The sequence below is a fragment of the Suricata suricatta genome, chromosome 16, assembly GCF_006229205.1.
Source record: "Suricata suricatta isolate VVHF042 chromosome 16, meerkat_22Aug2017_6uvM2_HiC, whole genome shotgun sequence".
NCBI lineage: Eukaryota > Metazoa > Chordata > Mammalia > Carnivora > Herpestidae > Suricata > Suricata suricatta.
In genome coordinates this window covers 483,913-503,003 of record NC_043715.1, presented here as the reverse complement: position 1 = coordinate 503,003, position 19,091 = coordinate 483,913, and the positions used below count along the sequence as shown (strand labels likewise).

The 19,091-nt window shown below is 48.6% G+C and overlaps 1 protein-coding gene across 6 annotated transcripts in view; it reads right to left on the bottom strand.

Moving 5' to 3' along the window:
- Positions 1 to 15,091, bottom strand: part of ANKRD11 (ankyrin repeat domain 11) — a 161,319-nt gene extending 146,228 nt beyond the window's left edge. For 3 of the 6 annotated variants that reach the window (XM_029926076.1, XM_029926083.1, XM_029926074.1), the window contains exon 1: positions 14,615 to 14,746. The gene's annotated coding sequence lies outside the window, so the exon portion shown is untranslated. Of the gene's footprint in view, positions 1 to 14,614 lie in introns of all 6 variants that reach the window. The other 3 variants (XM_029926077.1, XM_029926075.1, XM_029926072.1) reach the window with 2 other exon arrangements.
- Positions 15,092 to 19,091: the final 4,000 nt, after the last annotated feature.

Sequence of the window (19,091 nt, the reverse complement as noted above, 5' to 3'; positions counted from 1 at the left end):
GAGCCCCATGTCAGGTTAACCTATCTTAATAACTTCAGGCTTCTCAACACTCAAAACCTCCTAGTGCTTCCTTGGGTCATATCAAGAAGCGGAACTAAAGTAAACTGAAGTCATTCAAATGCAAACTCCAGGATTCCTCACAAATTCTGGCTATCAAGGTAGAAAATACAGAACTAATATCCTAGATTATCAAAATATTTTACAGTTTGTCTTAAGAGAACTGCTCTCCCAAGCTGCTTGCATGCTGATGCTAAAATTACTAGCAAGAAAAACATACTAGAATAAAGTTTATGTTCATAACGACTCCATGTCATAACCAATCTCCGTGTTGGCATCTTCAGAAGGATCTTTATGATACAGGCAGTAGTGACATCTACATCTAAACCTTTCCACTCTTGCTTCATCCTTGGAAGGCTGTTGGAAGTATCGATGGTTTATAACCAACCACAGGAGCCTTTCCATCCTTTCTTTCCGTGCACTTAACACCGTCCTGACTCCAGTCCTCCTCCTGTTGCTGAGTATTCGGTCCACAAGTCCCTGTGGTTTCTTCTCCCTCTCCTCTGGGGAATGGATATTCTGGTAGAGGGGAAGGGAGTTTGACGGTAGGGTCGAGAGTCAACTCACGAAGGTTCTTCGCTAATACTTCAGAGATAGCTCGAGAGGCAGCTGAGGCTCCCTGGGAATTTTCTTCACTGGCCATCTGAGAAGGTTCCAGGCCACAGGATGGATGAAGCTTCATTGGTGAATCCATCTGAAGCCTAGTCACAGACAGAAGAGCTCCTTCTAGATCTTTGGGTTCCAGTGGAAGGAGATGCTCAAAACTCAACTAGCTGCAAAGTAGCCGTAAAAACCAAGATAGCCCAGAAGGAGCTAGGAAAACTGAGACTTTGACAAACCCTGGCTAGAGAAAGAACAATCAACCCAAACTCTTTCCACCCAACCTGTGGCCATCAGTCTCGGTCCTGCTCTTGCCCGTGCAAGTGAGCCCAACAGCACGGAGAACAGAACAGGACATCGGGGGAGAGTGTGCTGAAAAAGGTGCCACCCCAAGACTGTCACGCCAGAATCTAGGGACCAAGAGCTCTAAAAAGCACCCCAGATGGCAGACAGACAGACCCTACGGAGGCCCCAGTGACCCCACCTCTTGGTGGAGTCACTTCCCTGGAGTGCAGACTGGGTGGGGCCTGTGACTTGCTTCTACCCAGTGGAACACGGCAAAAGGGCCAGAAGGTCCCCTCCGTGTTATCAGGGGGCACGTGTGGCAGAGCTCAGCGTGGCGCACCCCCATAATCACAGCCTGTTACCCGAGACCCCATCGTAGCAGGCTGGAGCACCAGACTCGCTGCTGGCTTGTGAGAGGCTACAGGGCGATGAGCTGCAGGGACCTCCAGGTGACAGCACCACACAGGGACTTCTCAACAAGGAAACAGATACCTCCAGCAACCTCAGGCCACTGCCCACTCCAGCGTGCACAGAGACCACAGTTCCACCGGACACCTGGACTGGAACCACGAGGGCCCATGAGCAGAGGACCCAGACCCCTGACCCACAGAAACTGCCAGATAATCCCTGGCTGCTGCTTTGAGCTGCTCCCCGTCCCCCCCACCCCACCGCGGTCACCTGCCCGACTCCACACCCCCCCCTCACCCCACAAACAACAGCTGGACCCAGGCCGCTCAACCCGAAGTGTTACAACGTGTGATTCAAACAAATCCTGCCGACCTCCCAGCAGCTTCCCGCAGCCGCGGCACTGCAAGGGTTTCCGGCCAAGTTCACAGAACGCGGCTCTCCGGGGTGAAAGCTGCCACCAACTCCCACCCAAGAGCAACGCCCAGCAGATGGGAGCCCCCAGACCAACAGCTCACACACAAAAATCTAATTTAAAATCTAACTTAAATCTTCAAACCCAAAGGTGCCGCTGGTCCACCAGCCCTGTCTTCCCCGACTCGGCCGTGTGCAGGGCCCTCCCGGCTCCTCTTCCTGCCCTGAGGGTCTCAGTTCAGGGGCTGGCAGTGGGGACTTCCACAATTCAGGACAAACTCTGGCATGTCTTATTTAGCAGTGATTTTCAACAAACCCTCCAGACTACATCCTGAGTGGCAGGACACGCAGAGAGGCTGGAGAGACAGACTCACAGACAGGAAGGAAACCCAGGGCCACTCAGCCAAAGAACAAAAGCCCCCGGCACTTAGGCTGGAAGGGGAGAAAATCACACCGTTGTAACCATCCGGATCCCCAACTCCTGTGACCAAACCGGGTGAGAAGAAGGTAACTGGGGACCCTCCCCTCCGGGCTGCAGCCGGGGAACAGAAAGGGTAATAAGCCCGCACTGGATCAGCGCTCGCCACACCTGGCTTCCACAGCAACCAGACACTACGGCAACCAGCTTTACAGGATAATCATTCTCCATTACAATGAAATGCTACAGTCAGAAGAAGCATTTTGATAAAGAAGTAGATAAACATTGACAAGAATGCTAATTAGTCACCATCCACAAAACCAATTATTCTAAAATGGTTTTAATATCGTCCACACCAGAAGTCAGAAAGCTAGTTTACAAGCACTAAAACTGCTCTCAAGGAAGCACGCCAGGTCTCCCACTTCTGAACCCGAAAAAGGGGCAAAAGCTATCACAGAAGCAATTACAACCACATTAAAGGTTTCATCTTTGTTCTAATATCTACATCAAGCAAGAAATGCCCTCCAAGGTCTGAATAGATAAGGGACAGAAAGACCACTGAGCAAAACAATGTCGGAAAGACAGAAATACACAAGTTATGAGAACAAAACAATTCTAGCCAATGTTTTCTCACAGCAAAACACAAAATCACAAACCCAACTCAGGTCCTGTCAACCTGCTGTCGAAAAATGGAACCACTACGCGAAATAAGTCGGCGGAGAAAGACAGATACCATATGTTTGCACTCATAGGTCTAACAGGAGAACAGGAGAAACCTATTGGAGGACCAGGGGGAGGGGAAGAGGGAAAGAGTTGGGGAGAGAGAAGGATGCAAAACTTCAGACTACTGAATACTGAAAACGAACTGAGGGTTGAAGGGGAAGGGGGAGGGGGAACAGAGGTGGTGGTGATGAAGAGGGCACTTGTGGGGAAGAGCACGGGGTGTTGTATGGAAACCAATTTGACAATAAACTACTTAAGAAAAAAAAAGAAAAGAAAAATGGAACCAAGTTCAAAAGGCCTTGAGACACCAAGCCGGCTCAGTCAGTGGGGCACGGAGCTCTTGATCCCAGGGCCTTGAGTTCAAGCCCCACATGGGGTGTAGAGATGACAAAAATGTAGTAAAAAACTCAAAAGACCTTTTCTTCAACACCCCGAGAGCTAATTCTTGTTTGTTCACCGTCCTTAATAACACAGCCGCAGCCACACCCAGGACGTAGAATCAGATCTCTGAAACGGAAGACTGGTAACATTTCATGTTCTTGTCTGTTCTGAGCGTGTTTAGAGAACAGTAAAGCAATTTGCTTTGTGATGATAAATTATTTACATGTCAACGTGAGGAAGACAAACAAACCTGGCCAAGTCAGGAGCCCTGTCTGGACCACGGAGGCCCACACCAGGCAAGCAGGCAGATCCTGACTCAGCAGGGCGAGGCTCTCCCGACAGCAGCTGCGAGGGACCGAGCCACAGGAAGATGCGTCTTCCCGTTCGCACACCCCACGGTGGGCGGGGGCCTTGCTCCTGCCAGTGCCACTGTGACCACTGCCACTCCAGGCGAAAACAGGAGAGGACCTTCCTCCTGGACTTGGTACTCCTTCCCCAAATCCTTCTGTGCTTCTGGAGACTCGTCTCTGCCTTCAGAGAAGACAGTCCCAGAGCTACCTTGCCCTTCTTCCAGAACCAGAGAGGACCTTCAGCCGAGCACGAGCCCCTGCGTCAGTGACTGAGCCTCCCAGCACTCACGGGGCTGCATGAATCTTGCAGTCCGAGAGGGCTTTTACCATCATACAGACACGCAAACACTGCTGTGCACAGTTACAGACTACACTCATGAAAATGCAAATACAGTTAACTGCTTAACCGTTAAAGACAGAAAGAGAGAAATCTCTGTAAAATACAAAAACACCCATCAAACACCAGTCCCTCAAAGTGTGAAACCTTTCCATCTATTCAGAATGGATGACTGGTTGACGTTTCGCTCAAAGGTCAGAATTTTACTGCTTCTAAGGTCACCTTGACACAAACGGAACACAGAGCGGGTGAACGGTCTGTAAAGCTAAACTGGGAGCGGCCACACATCACTGGTGAGCATGAGCCAGCACAGTCTCAACTGAAAGCAATGGTGCAAAGTTTTTTTTAAATGTTTGTTTATTTTGAGAGAGAGAGAGAGCCTACGTGTGCTCACACCAGCAGAGGAGCAGAGAGAGCAGAGGGGGGCCCCACGCACACTCCTCGTGCGCATCAAGGAGCCAGATGCGGGGCTCGGACTCACGAACCATGAGATTGTGACCTAAGCCAAAGTCCAGAGTCGGACACCTACCCAACTGAGTCACCAAGGCGCCCCTAAAATCAGAATTTTAAATACCCATAACCTGTGACCTAGCAATTCTAGAAATGTAACCACTAGACACGACTTACACGCACGGCACAGGTGCACGCAGGAAACAAGGACAGCAGGCGGAGTAAGCGGAGGCACGCCGATATGACAACGCGGGAAGACAAAGAAGCAGCCACACACGTGTGAGCACAGAATAAGCTCCCGGGTGAGTGCAGAAGAGCAAGCCTCTACCACCCTCACAAACCACTGTACACACACTCACACGTGTGCACACGCAAGGCCCACCCCACAGGGACACCCCAAGTGGGCAAAAGCAAATGCCTCAAGCATAGCACTGGAAGGTCGGGGACCAGGAGCCAAACGTCCCACACCGCCCACACAAAGACAGTCACACTATTTCCAATGGAAAAAGTAAGCATAAAGATAAAAGCAAAACAAAACTAAGTTGTGTGAACATAAGAAAATACAAAATTTTATTTCTCACAATAGAATCATCCATCATATATCACCTCACGGTCTTAACACCCTAAGCACAGAGACTTGTTTCATCCTATTTCACTTGAAAATTCTAGCCAACCTCTGTCAAATGTTAAGATTTTTACTACTCACATTACTTACATATTCTCTACAATAAAAGCGGGCAGGACCTAAGTGATCTAACACGTACATCTGTCAGTGTCTTTCATTCTTTGCTCCTGTTTACCGCCCCCACTGGGAAGTAGACTCTGGTGCCCACCCCACGCTCCTCCCACCACACCCTCTCACTCCCCTAGCAACGGGGCACTGTCAGGGGCATCAGAAGAGCCAGAGCATAGACCAGACATGGCCCTGACTCCAGAGTCTCTGTGCTGACCCATCTCCCTCCACAGGAGTACACACAACACACACTTACTCACGTGCACAGACTGGCGCCCCAAGATTTGACTGGTAACCTGTGATGCAAGGAGCTCTTCAGCCTTCGAGCTAGTCAAGAGCAAAATAGGAAAAGCGGGTGGAGTCTACTCCGTGAGCATCTATCAACGAAAACAAACAGCTCTGGGGGGCCTGGTCAGTTAAGCATCGGACTTCGGCTCAGGTCATGATCTCATGGTTCGTGGGTTCGAGCCCTGCATCAGGCTCTGTGCTGACAGCTCAGAGCCTGCTTCGGATTCTGTGTCTCCTTTCTCCCTCTGCCCCTCCCCTGATCACGCTCTCTCTGTCTCTCAAAAATAAACATTAAAAAAAAAGGAAACACCTTAAACAAAGTGAGAAAAAAGTTCTTTGGTTTTGCTTGGTCTCATCTATCATTAAAAGGACAGAGTTTAAGCATGCTAAATTTATCTCAGCAAATGGTGCAATAGGAAGTACGTAAGCATCACCTACAAAGTATTTCTCCCACATTTTTACATGAGCACGTGACACAGAAAAGCTAAGAAACGAGCACACTGGACACGTGCCAGCCGCCACACAGGCTCAAAGGCTCACGCTCCCTTCTCCTCCCCATCTATGTGCCACTGGAGCAAAGTTATCTCCAACAAAACCACGAAATCATCACCACGCAGAAGCAAATTAACAATTACTAATATCAGGGTACCTGAGTGGCTCAGCTGGTTGAGCATCTGACGCCTGATTTCGGCTCAGGTCATGATCCCCAGGTCGTGGGATCAAGCCCCATATCAGGCTTTGCACTCAACATTGAGCCTAATATTCTCTCTCTCTCCTGCCACCCTCCCCAGCTTGCACGCTCTTTCTCTCTCAAAAAAAAAAAGGTTTTTTTGAAAAAAATTCAAAAGATTTCATAATATCATCTGCTAACTATCTAGTTCATATTTATTTTTTTCTCAACTAGTTTTCTTTTTTTTTTTTTTTAACATTTATTTATTTTTGAGAGACAGAGACAGATCATGAGCAGGGGAGGGTCACAGAGAAAGGGACACACAGAATCAGAAGCAGGCTCCAGGCTCTGAGCTGCCAGCACAGATCCCCATGCAGGGCTCGAACCCACAAACTGTGAGATCATAACCTGAACCAAAGTCAGACACTCAACTGGCTGAGCCCCCCAGGCACCCCTCTAGTTCATATTTAAATGTACCAGTGCCCCCATGTTAAAGAACATGTCTAGAGAGAATGCACACACGAAGGGAAGGGGTACAGAGGGAGTAAGAACCTCAAGCAGGCACCACGCTCAGCAAGAGCCTGACGTAGGACTTGAATCCAAAAACCCTGCGATCACGACCTGAGCCAAAATCAAGAGTCAGATGCTGAACTAACTGAGCCACCCAGGCACACGTCTTCTCCATTTTTTAACTGAGGTATAACTGACATGTAACTCAAGAAAATTTAATTTTTAAGTTTACTTATTTATTTTGGGGAGGAGAGAGAGAGAACGAGCGTACATGCAGGGTAGGGGCAGAGAGAGAGGTGAGTGAGAATCCCAAGTAGGCTCCAATTGTCAGCACAGAGCCCAATGCGGGGCTCAAACCCACGAACCACGAGAAGCCGAGAGCTGACGCGTCACCAGCTTACCCGGGCGCCCCTCCAAACACTCTTTTTTTTTTTATTTTTTTTTAATGTTTTTATTTATTTTTGATACAGAGAGAGACAGAGCATGAGCCTGAAGCCTGCTTCCGATTCTGTGTGTCCCTCTCTCTCTGCCCCTGCCCTGCTCATGATCTGTCTGTCCTCTGTCTCTCAAAAATAAATAAATGTTAAAAATTAAAAAAAAAAAAAAAAAAAAAAAGCAGAATTCAGGGGCCCCACCCAGCTCCTTCCCCAGGAACCACACACAGAATCTTAGCATCAAGAAGCGCCTGGAGGCTCACTTGGTTTGGCTCAGGTCATGATCTCACAGGCCCTGAGGTTGGGCCCCACGTCCAGCTCTACGCTGGCAGCCCGGAGCCTACTTGGTACTCTCTCTCTCTCTCTGCCTCTCCCCATTCACACTGTCTCTACTCTCTCAAAATACAGAAATAAAGCTTAAAAACAACAACAACGAATATCTGCATCGAGCCTCCAGAGCTCTGAGCTGTATCTTTAAGCATCTGTGCTTTATCTCGATTTATCTGGTGTAGCCGCTGGCAAGAGGTGTCCTGAGGTCTAGGAAAAGCCTACCGGAGGGTTTCTGAGGGTTTCTGACTCTGGGAGCACTCCAAATGTTTCCCATACAAATTAAGGGTAACTGCTTCCTCACTTCACACCATTTCAGCTTAGGAAAAGCTTCCTAGGCGCGCTCTACCCTCGGACAGGAAGGGAAAATTGTAAAAGGCAAATATCAACACTGCAATGCAGGTTTCTAAAATACCCTGAAAACCTGGCTAAGTATTACAGTATTTAACACGGGATCGCCCTTTTTTTATGTTTATTCATTTCTGAGAGCGTCTGAATGAGAGAAGAGCAAAGAGCGGGGGACAGAGGGTCCGAAGTGGGCTCTGCACTGACAGCAGCAAGACAGGAAGTGGGGCTCGGACTCAGGAACCCTCACGACTGAACGGTGAGATCGTGAACTGAGCTAAAGTCAACACTCAACAGACTGAGCCCCCCAGGCGCCCTGAGGAACACCCTCTTCTTAACCAGCTTACTTCTCCTGCATCTGAAGATAACTCTTCATTAAACTGACTCACCTGGGGGCGCCTGGGGGGCTCAGCTGGCTGCGTCCGACTTTGGCTCAGGTCAAGATCTCCTGGTCCGTGGGTCTGAGCCCCAAGGCGTCAGGCTCCGTGCTGACAGCTCAGAGCCTGGAGCCCGCTTCACATTCTGTGTCTCCCACTCTCTGCCCTTCCCCTGCTCCCTCCTCTGTCTCTCTCCCTCTTTCTCTCTCTCAAAAAGTAAATAAACATAAAAAATAATGTTACTCACCTAATATAAAGTGCTTAGCTATGAGTAAGCTATACCAAAATCTTGATACTGAGGACCCAGAACACTACATCAAGGCCATTACCTTTTTTCCTCAACACGCCATATGTAAGCGGACCTCACTGGATGCTAGAGAAGTTACAGGCAGAACATAGCCAATCATCCTTTCTCTACCCCTAGCATGCATGTTTTCTTTCTTTCTCCAAGTTTTCAGAGCACTCCTGATTGCACACCTTTGGATATGATTAAGTGTGCTTCATGGAAAAGAGCTCATGGTAAAATACTGTTAGAAATATTAAACACGGCTTATATTTTTTAAAAACTTTTTTAATGTGTATTTATTTTTGAGAAACAGAAACAGAGCATGAGCAGGGGAAGGGCAGAGAAAGAAGGACACACAGAATTGGAAGCAGGCTCCAGGCTCTGAGCTGTCAGCACAGAGCCCGACACGGGGCTAGAACTCACGAACCGAGAGATCATGACCTGAACCGATCAAGTCGGACACTCAACCAACTGAGCCACCCTGGTGCCACCATTTTTAAATGTTAAAAATTAGACCTCACATTTATTACTTGGTATTCTTCGATATCTAATTTATTATGGCTTCAAAAGAAAAAAAAATTTAATGTTTTAACATGGGGAGTGCTTAGTAAGTTGGTCCTGAGGCTTACTTTTTCAGGGACAGCCGCTAACTAGTCTCCGCCGGGACACAAAGGCCCAGTGCTAGGCCGGCTAGCAGGAGACCCCACCACAACTCAAGGGCGGTGCTTGCACTGCCAGGGGCGCACGTATGAACATCACCCCAACAGACGGTCTGACTGCAACAATGACAGAGGGACAGACAAAAAATAGAGGATAAATAAAACCAAATCATTAGGGTCTATTTTTCTTTTGAAATCTTTCAAATATATAAAAATAAGACATCCTATTCCAAACACCCCAGTAGACGTAGCCCTCAGCTCTACACCATTAGGCAGCCTGATCTGTCCACCCCGCCGAAGAACATTCTCCCCCACCCCACCAAGTCAACACACAGCACCCCAGCACCATCTCTCGGGCATCCCAGCGCCCCCCGCAGGCCACCTGGAGGCCCTCCTCCCACAAGCCTTGCACCCGCGCCGCGCGGAGACTCCTTCCTGGGACTGCACTGTCTCCTGGGACCGGACAGCCGGTGGAGGGCAGTTCCCAGGGGCACTCCTGGCACCGCCACCAGCAACCAGCAGCTTCTTCCTAGGAAACTCTGCACTAGGACTTCTCATAAACAAGTCTCCATGCTTAATGAAAACTCTTATTCCCATAACTCTCACATCAAAGAACCACACCTCAACAAAATGAAACCTTCATCAATCCCGTTTTCCACAATGAGGTAGTTTGGAAAACTGAACATGCCTGGACTGAGCCACCCTCCAGCGGCACATCCGGGCCCTCCCGTGAACTGCCCCGTGATATTTCACAGCAGGTAAATACCCCACCTCTGATAACTGGATGGACGACGTGTCCCCCTGCTCCCGCAGTCCCTGAGTTTTGAGAGTCAGGGAACTGACTTCAGGAAAGTGTAGTATCACGAGAAGAACATTAATTACCAGGCAGGTTTGCGTCCTCTATAAAACAAATGTGACTTGATATTTAAAAAATCTCATTACTCAGAAATGTCTTTTCATAAAACTAAGCACGACTCAGAACAGCCTGAAAAAACTACTTCCCTAGACTGACCAGCACTTGACGCTCCTGCATAAACTCAGTTTATAGACTTCGTGTGAGCGCTTACCTTCTAAATCTTTTGAAGCAGTCACCTGTGGCGGAGCCCTCCAGGGACGACGACGGGGCAGAGAGCACACGTGCTCCCAGGCGGGCCGCCAGGCGGGCTTCCGAGCACCCCGAGCGCCCCCGGCTGTCAGGAGCCTCCAGGGGCCTCGCCTCTTCAAGAGGTTTTTAAACAGCACTCCTAGCACTAAGTGAACACCAGCGAGAGCTTGCCATGATCTTTACTTTTGTCCAGTTTTATTGAAAAATAATTGACACACATCCCTGTGTAAGTTTAAGGTGTACATGATTCCCAGTTACAGTGAGATCATCTACACAACGGGCTCAGCTAACATCCAACTTCTCATACAGATACAACAAAAAGAAAAAATGAGGGGGGAACAAAACGTTTTCTCCTTGTGTTGAGAACTCCTAGGACTTTTTTTTTTTTTTTAAACAAGTGAAAAGTCAGAGCTTTTTTTTTTAATTTTTTTAATGTTTTATTTATTTTTAATACAGAGAGAGACAGCATAAGAGGAGGAGGGGCAGAGAGAGAAGGAGACACAGAACCAGAAGCAGGCTCCAGCCTCTGAGCTAGCTGTCACCACAGAGCCTGATGCGGGGCTCGAACCCACGAACGTGAGATCTGACCTGAGCCCGAGTCGGAGGCCTAACCGACTGAGCCACCCAGGCGCCCCTTTTTTTTTTATTTTTTAATGTTTTATTTATTTTTGATACAGAAAGAGACAGAGCATGCGAGGGGGAGGGGCAGAGAGAGAAGGACACACAGAACCGGAAGCAGGCTCCAGGCTCTGAGCTAGCTGTCAGCACAGAGCCTGGTGCGGGGCTCGAACCCATGAACATGAGATCTGACTTGAGCGGAAGCCGGAGGCTTAACCGACTGAGCCACCCAGGCGCCCCTAGGACTTACTCTTAACGACTGTCCCGAGTGTCACACAGCACGGGGAGCTCCAGTCACCACATCCTACATCACAACCCTGGTGCTAACTTATCTGATAACTGGAAATTGTACCTTTTTCACCACCTTCTTCATGTTTCCCCCTCCCCCACCCTCTGCGGCTGGTAACAAAGTCTGATCTCTTTTTCCTCTGAGTTTGGCTTTTGTTTTGTTTTGTTTGGATTCCAGACAGTACTTATCTTTCTGTTTGACTTATTTCACTGAGCACCATGCCTTCAAGGTCCATGCGCGCTGCCACAAATGGAGGATTTCCTCATCTGTTTTATGACTGAATAAAATTTCATCGCACACAACTCCTCTACCCACCGCCTGCCAGCGGGACTCGTGTGCCGCTCCCTCTCCTCAGCGTCGTAAGGAACGCTGCGGTGAACACAGGGCGCAGATACCTTTTCGAGTTAGTATTTGCATTTCCTTTGGATATATTCCTAGAATTGGTTGCTGGATCATAGGGCAATTCTATTTTTATTTTTTGAGGCACCTCCACACTGTTTTCCACAGTGGCTGCGCCAGTTTGCGTTCCCACCAGCAGTGCTCAAGGGTTCCCTTTTCCTCACATCCGCACCAAGACGTGTTCTCTCTGGTGCTTTCTAGCCGGGCCACTTCACCAGGTGTGAGGTGGTAGCTCGTTACGGTTCTGACTGGCATTTGCCTGATGCCTAGTGAGGCTGGGCGCCTCGCCCGTGCCCGCGGCCTCCTGCAGGCCTCCTCTGGAGAAACGTCCACTCAGGTTCTTGGCCCATTTCTTAACTGAATTATCTGTTTTTGGTTTTTTTGTTTGTTTTTTGCTATTCAGTTATATGAGTTTTTCATATATCTTGGATATTAACCCCTTATCAAATATATGGTTTATAAATATTTCCTCCCTTTCCATACGCAGTCCTTTCATCTTGTTAATGGTCTCCTTTGCTGTGCAAGAACCGCTTTATTAAAGAAATCTCCATGCAACAAGAAGAGAAAACCCAAGTGGTAATATAATGTTAACAACAGAACGCTAATACAAACTAACATTTGGAATAAACTTGACTTGTACATTTTATAATCCAAAGAGTAGTTTTTATTGCTTAGTTAAATCACAACATTTGAGAATCAGTTACACGATGCTCTGCCCACCTGAAATCACAGCCCTCGGAGGGTCTCCTGGGCAGACAGCAGGCCAACCGCAGCCGCGGTGAGGGAGGGTCTCCGCAGGGCCTCTCGGCCCGACCCCCACCCCGCAGGCAGCTACCACTGGAGTCAAGGGCACGCGTGATTTATAAAATCCAGGCTGCACGCTCTGCTGCAGTCTGGGAATCAAGAAAGGCCGAGTGGCAGGGCGCCTGAGTGGCTCGGCTGGTGAAGCGTCCCACTCGGATTTCAGCCCAGGTCACGAGCCCTCGGTTCATGAGCTCAAGACCCGCGTGGGGCTCTGTGCTGACAGTGCGGAGCCTACTTGGGATTCCCTCTCTTTTCGTCTCTCTCTTCCCCTGCCACACACGCGCTGTCCCTCTCAAAATAAATGAATAAACTTAACCGAAGTCGGCGCGCCCCACGCAGGCCGCCCGCCCGCGGCCGAGGGGAGCCCCGGGAACGGCGGGACCGGCCCCACGCTCGGCGGCCGCTGGTTTCTGCGTCTGCGGTCACACTACTTTCAAGTCAGAGACCAGGCAGCACAGACAGCCACACGACAGAAAGCCGCCTAAGCCAACCCCTGGGTGTCACTCCTGCCCGTCCACAGACGCAAGGACAAAGCCCCTCTATCCCAGCACACGGCAACAGTGCTGTGAGCGAGCAGGCGGCACTCTCCTGACCCGAAGCAACCCCGGAATACTCTCACAGTGGTCCACATGCTGGGCACACGTTCAATGTAGTCCACGGTTCCTACACGGAGCACATTTCCTGCCGCATATCGGCGCTGTTCTCAGGCCACAGCCTGTTTATCAAGTCACTAACTTTTAAGACTGATCTTTCGTACAAACATAGATCAGGTAGCTACTGGCATATGCATTGATATGTTTAAAATATTAAAAAACACACAAGCCATAAGTCTAACAAAGCATGGGGGTGTCTGGCCAGCCCAGTCAGTAAAGTGTACTACCCCTAATGTCAGGGTTGGGAGTTCGAGCCCATGCTGGGTGTAGACCTTACTTAAAAAAAAAAAAAAAAGTCCAACCACGTATTTGGGCAAGTAACAAGACAGCTAATCCTTCGTGCTGCTCCACCAGCAGGCTATTTCTCCAGCCCCCCAAATCTCTAGCTCTCCTGTATGAACCCAAAACTACTATCCTTGGCCTGCAGCTCATAATGTCCTGACCAGACTCTCCCCGTCTTGGATATGACAGGTCTGGGCTCCTGGCCTTGCCTGTCAGACTGCACCATGAGAACAGGGCCATCTGGGTGTGTCACAGGCACACAGGGTGGGGTCACCTCTACCCTCCGAGCCCAAGCCCCCCTCCTGACTCTCTTCCCCCACCTCTCACATTCCAGCTCTTCTACACCTCCTCCCCTTCCACCAGCTTTCACAAGATGGCCCCTCACCTGTATGCCCCATTCCATCCACTGAGTCGACCGCCTTCTCATTTTCCAGCATTTCTGTATAAACACTTGTCAGCAAGCACCGCTGGGCCGTCACGACTTGCTCACGCAGCACACCTGAGCAGCCCCCTCCCCCTTCAAGGTCGTCTAGGTCCTCTCAGGACGGCCTTGGCCCACACTGCCCTCCTCTGCTGACAGCGCCTCGCCACTCGCGGCCAGGCCTCCTGCCAGGCTCTGCCAGTGGCCCTGCACTCCTCGGTTACCTTCCAGGGACGGCCTTGCCACCACTCACCGGAATTCAAGTTACACTCCTACAACCAGTCTGACACCCCACCCTCCAGTTCCAACTAGCTGTTTTACATTTGTACCTAGAGAACAGGGCTCCTGCTTTCTACGGCAGTGTTGCTAGTGAGAGCCTTTTTAAACCTGATTGTCTGTCCAGAAACGGAGGGCGGCGGGCGGTCAAAGTTCACGCTAGAGTCACAGGGTGACCCTGCTGCACTCACCAGCCTCCGGAGAGCAGCAGGCGACTCCCTGCTGCGTGGCTGGGCGTGGTCGGGCCCAGGAGCACCGCAAAGCCTCCTCCCCGGCCCATGCAGCCCCTCACCCTAGGACACACCCTGCCCCTCCTGGCAGCCCTGGTCTTACACAACTGGAGCCCAGTCCATGTTCCCAGCTTTCTCTGCTGGTTTTCAAGGGCTACGTGCCCAGACAGGCCTGGCTGACGGCCCCAGGTTACAGCCCACCTCCCAGGCCTCCCGCAGCCTGACAGCCTCACTCTACTTTCTGCACACCGATATCTCACCGACTCTTCTAAATTTCTTTACTGTTTATTTTTCAGAGACAGGGAGAGACAGAGAACAGCGGGGGAGGAGCGGAGGGGAGACAGAATCCGAAGCAGCTCCAGGCCCCGAGCTCTCAGCACAGAACCCGACGCAGGGCTTGAGCTCATGAACCACGAGACCAGGACCTGGGCCCAAGTAGGAAACTTAACAGATTGAGCCACCCAGGGGCCCCGTTTACAGATTCTTACATAACACTTCCTCCATGACATCTCCCAGACTTCAGAGGCAGAAATGCTTCCTCTCCTCTCAACTCCTATGTCGTGTCACAGCCCGAGCGCGACTCTTCCTTCCCAACCTCAGGGCGGGCCCGCTCAGTCCTTCTGCACCTCCGTCACACAGCCCTGCACAAGTAGCAAGGAACAGGGGCTGAACCAACCTAACACGGGAAAAGCAAAGTCTGTCTAGAGTTACAAGTCCCTCCATGCGACAGATAATTCATTCCAGTCGCCAAAAAAAGTACCAGACTGCTCTCCCACTGTAAGGCAGTCTGCATCTGGAAAAGCAGCCAGAGAAACCCAGAAGCCAGCCATACGCGGTTTTGTCATTGTGCCAAATGGGTGAATGGTTACAAAGACATAAAAACAAACCCTGTACTCCTCAAAACTGCCCAGTGCATTGGCGCCTGGGTGGCTCGGATGACTGAGTGTCCTTGGTACTGGCTCAGGTCGTGATCTCACCGTTTGGGAGACTGCGCCCCATGTCAGACTCCACACTGGCAGCACCAAGTCTGCTTGGGATTCTCTCTCCCTCTCTCTCTGCCCCTCCCTCTCTCTCAAGATAAATGAACGAACTTTAAAAAACTGCCAAGGTCATAAAAACAAGACTTGAGAAACTATCACAGCCAGGAAGAGACTAAAGAAACAGAACGAATGTAATGTGGGATCCTGAAGCGCTAAAAGGACCTCAGTGGGAAAACGGGTGACCTCTGAATAAGTCTGGGGTTTAATTAACAGTAATGTACCAAGACTGACCTCTTTGCTTGGACAACCTTAGCAACGTTATGGGAAACTTTACCATTCAGGAACCTTCTATTGCTATTGTGTGTCCTACTTCTGCATATGTAAAATTATTCCAAAATAAAAGTTTATTCAAAAAAAAAAAAAAAGCCAGACATCCAGGCAACGTATTTCTACCACATTCACTAACTCCCATCAATGCCAGCCTACACCGATGACTGACAGCTGAGTCTTTCCTGAGCCACGGCAGTCCTGGCGAACCGAGGCAAGGAGAGCTCTATGACCTGACCCCACCTCGTGTTATGACCGCAGCCACGGAGCCCTAGTGTGGCTGGCAGAACACTGCTCCCAAAGGTCCCTATTCTAATCCCTGGAACTTGTGGGTATTTGAGGTTACATGGCAAAGGGAAATTAAGGTTGCTGATGGAGGGGCGCCTGGGAGGGTCAGTCAATTAAGCGCCGACTTCAGCTCAGGTCATGATCTCACAGTTTGTGGGTTCAAGCCCCACGTCAGGCTCTGTGCTGACCGTTTGCTCAGAGACTGGAGCCTGCTTCTGATTCTGTGTCTCCCTCTCTCTCTGACCGTCTCCTGCTCACCCTCTCTGTCTCTGTCTCTCTCTCTCTGTCTCTCTCTCTCAAATATAAATAAATGTTAAAATTTAAAAAAGGTTGCAGATGGAAATCGGGTCTAATTAACAGACAGGATGCATGTACTAGAGTATCCAGGTGGACCCAACATAATCACAAGGGTCCTCAAAAGTGGAAGAGTGAGACAGAAGAAGAGTTGAAAGGAGATGTGACCCTGGAAGGTCAGAGAGATACAAATCTGTGGGCTTTAAAGATGGAGAAGAAGAGGGCACCTGCGGTGCTCAGACTGCTGAGCTTCCGACTTCGGTTCAGTTCATGATCTCACGGCTCCCAAGTTCAAGCCCCACATCAGGCTCACTGCTCCCTGTCCAGTGCCCACTTAGGATCCTCTGTCCCCCTCCTCTCTCTGTCTCTTCCCCACTTGTGCTCTTTCATAAATAAGTAGAACTTTTTTATTATATAAAAGCCTTAAAAAAATTAAAAAAGATGGAGAAAGGAGCCACAGGTCCAGGAATGTGAACAGCTGCTAAGAGAGGAAGAGGCAAGGGGACAGAGCCCCCGGACCCGGCAGCAGGAGCTGGTCCTGCCAGCACCGGGGTTTTCGCCCCGCGCATTCGAGTCAGGCTCCCCGTCTACAGAACCGTATGGTACCACACCTCCACGGTTTTAAACCACTAAGTCTGTGATTTGTTACAGCAGCTATAGAAAATTAAATGCCACAACTGAAATACAAAAACACAAGTGTTTCTCCCAACTGTGTTTTCCTGCCCCCTTCACTACATCCTGTGTTACCATCTAACCCAACATTCCCTCCCTCATCTGCTGCTCCTGGTCCCCTTTGAGCCAACACATTTGGGGGCTTCAAAGAAAACTATCAAGGAAAGGACAAAGGGAGACTATAGGTTAAATTCCAGGACAAAGATTTTCTTCCCAACTTTCTAATACTTCATCCTGCCTTTAGTCTTCAAATATCCTTTTACAAAAAATCAAAGTTATTGCTTCAACACAATCATCTTTAAAAAGTCACTCATCTGGGGTTGCCTGGCTGGCTCAGTGCATAAAGCATGCAACTCTTGATCTCAAGGTCATGAGTTCAAGCTCCACTTTGGGTATGGAGCCTACTTTTAAAAATAAAATAAGTAAAAATAAATACAATGTCCACCATCTGATGAGAACCCACTTTTAGAAGAATCAGATCTGATCCCTTCTTTGAAGGCAAACAAAGCTCCCGTGTAAATTCCTCTAAGGTTGCATCTGCAGGAAATTAAACCATGAGCAAAAGCGTGTATCACTTTTCTAAGCTTCATGCTGAAAGACAAAGGACACAATTCAAAGATTACCTTTCAAGTGTTAGAGAAAATTTTTCCTACAAGAAAATACTTTGAGTTTTGGCATATTTAATATAGTAATCTCTAAACTAAATACTTCAAATTTCAGATGGACTGTTCTCAAAGTAATCCAAACACATTAGGAGCAAATCACCTACCTCTAGAGAAGAAAAAATTCAGAAAGTCTAAACATGCCTTGAAACCAGAACCCCTGGAGGAGGCTGGGGCACTAAACTAAGGAGTCCGTCAGTTTCAGACCCCAAAAGCTGGGCTTTCTTTTTTTTTTTATCATCCAAAAGGTGAGGTTTTTTTTTAAAGTGTTCTGCACATCTTTTAGTTAGCCAGGCAGATTTTGTAATTTAAAAAAAAGTCTTTCAGGAGTGTTGCTTTGGGGGTTTTCTTGTTTTCTTACTTTTACACTTCCTGTTTTACAGGATGTGAAGCCACACTTCAGAACGTGGTGCGAGCCAGCAAGGCTGGTCTCTCCGGACAAATGAGCTTCTTCACTGCTTCCATCTCCTTCTCCAGTTCAGAGACGTTTACAATGGCACACCCGTAATGACTTCAAGTTTACATCATCACGCAGAATTCAGCGAAAATCTTATCTTGCTAAACATGAATTCAATGGAAAATAAAACAATCGTAACTTAAACCAAAGCGTTAGGAACACAGCACCCCAGCGCCCTAAACGAACTTGTAAAGAGGCATCGTTCCAGGGCACTGGCGCCCCGGCTCTGGAGCCCGCTGTTAGGAGGAGCGGGGCACTTCCTATCAATGACCTGAGAAAAGAATTCTATTTGCTCCATTTTGGATTAAAACTAATCTCTGATATCACATTTATTAAGCACTTGCAAGTTAAATTCAATTTCACCATTCTAAAACTGCATATTTTGCAAAGTTAAACAATTGGAGACGAAAGGGATTTTATGAAATTTTATTTAACTTTAACAAAAAATTCTGATCTAGGTGATCAAAAATGTTTTGTGTTGAGAAAAGGGAACTGGTGCATGCTGGTTTCTTTACAAGTGGAAAAAGAGCGCCTACAGATTTTCAGGCTAATAAATAATTCACTGCACAGATGCCAAGGGCAGAGTTGCCAGTCTGGGTCCTGCCCTCAGCCAGCCGGGAAGGACACTGAAGCTCCCACAACGAGGCCAGGCGTGGGGATGGCCGACAGCCTCAGCCGGCTCCAGAACTTTCCGCCCTTCCAGCCCTTGGAGACCTCAGCTGTGTTAATGGCACAGGCTACTTTTATTGCCACAATGCAAACGCACTTAACTCTTTAGTCACAGAGTCAGCTTGAAAACTATGGGATTTCTTAAGTTTGAGAACGGTGTCCCTAAATGCTTTCAACCACAACCGACTCCCTCGTCCTTACTTAACTAAAAAGTTAAAACCACCAAATCCAGCACTCTCTTACCCAAAACAAAAACATAAGTCTCTGTCACCCAAATTACACCCATAATTAGTCTCTTCAAAAACAATCTTTTTGCCAATTACATAACAGGTTCATTTTTTTATTAATTAGAAAACATAAGTGGGGAAAAAAACAGTTTCATTTTGGTGTATTTCCCTCCAAAGAGATTAGTTTTTGGCCATCAAAATGCTAAAACTGGGGTAGGAAGGATATTAAGGGGCCAGCTCCATTCTGGAGAATTTATATTTAAACAGAAGCTTTGGCCTCAAAGCTCAGGAGCATTTATATTACAATAGCTTAGGAGTTTTAAAGAAAAAGAAAGATAAAATGCTAAAACTTTCCAAGTGCTCCGCTCCCACACCAAACCACTGCTTAC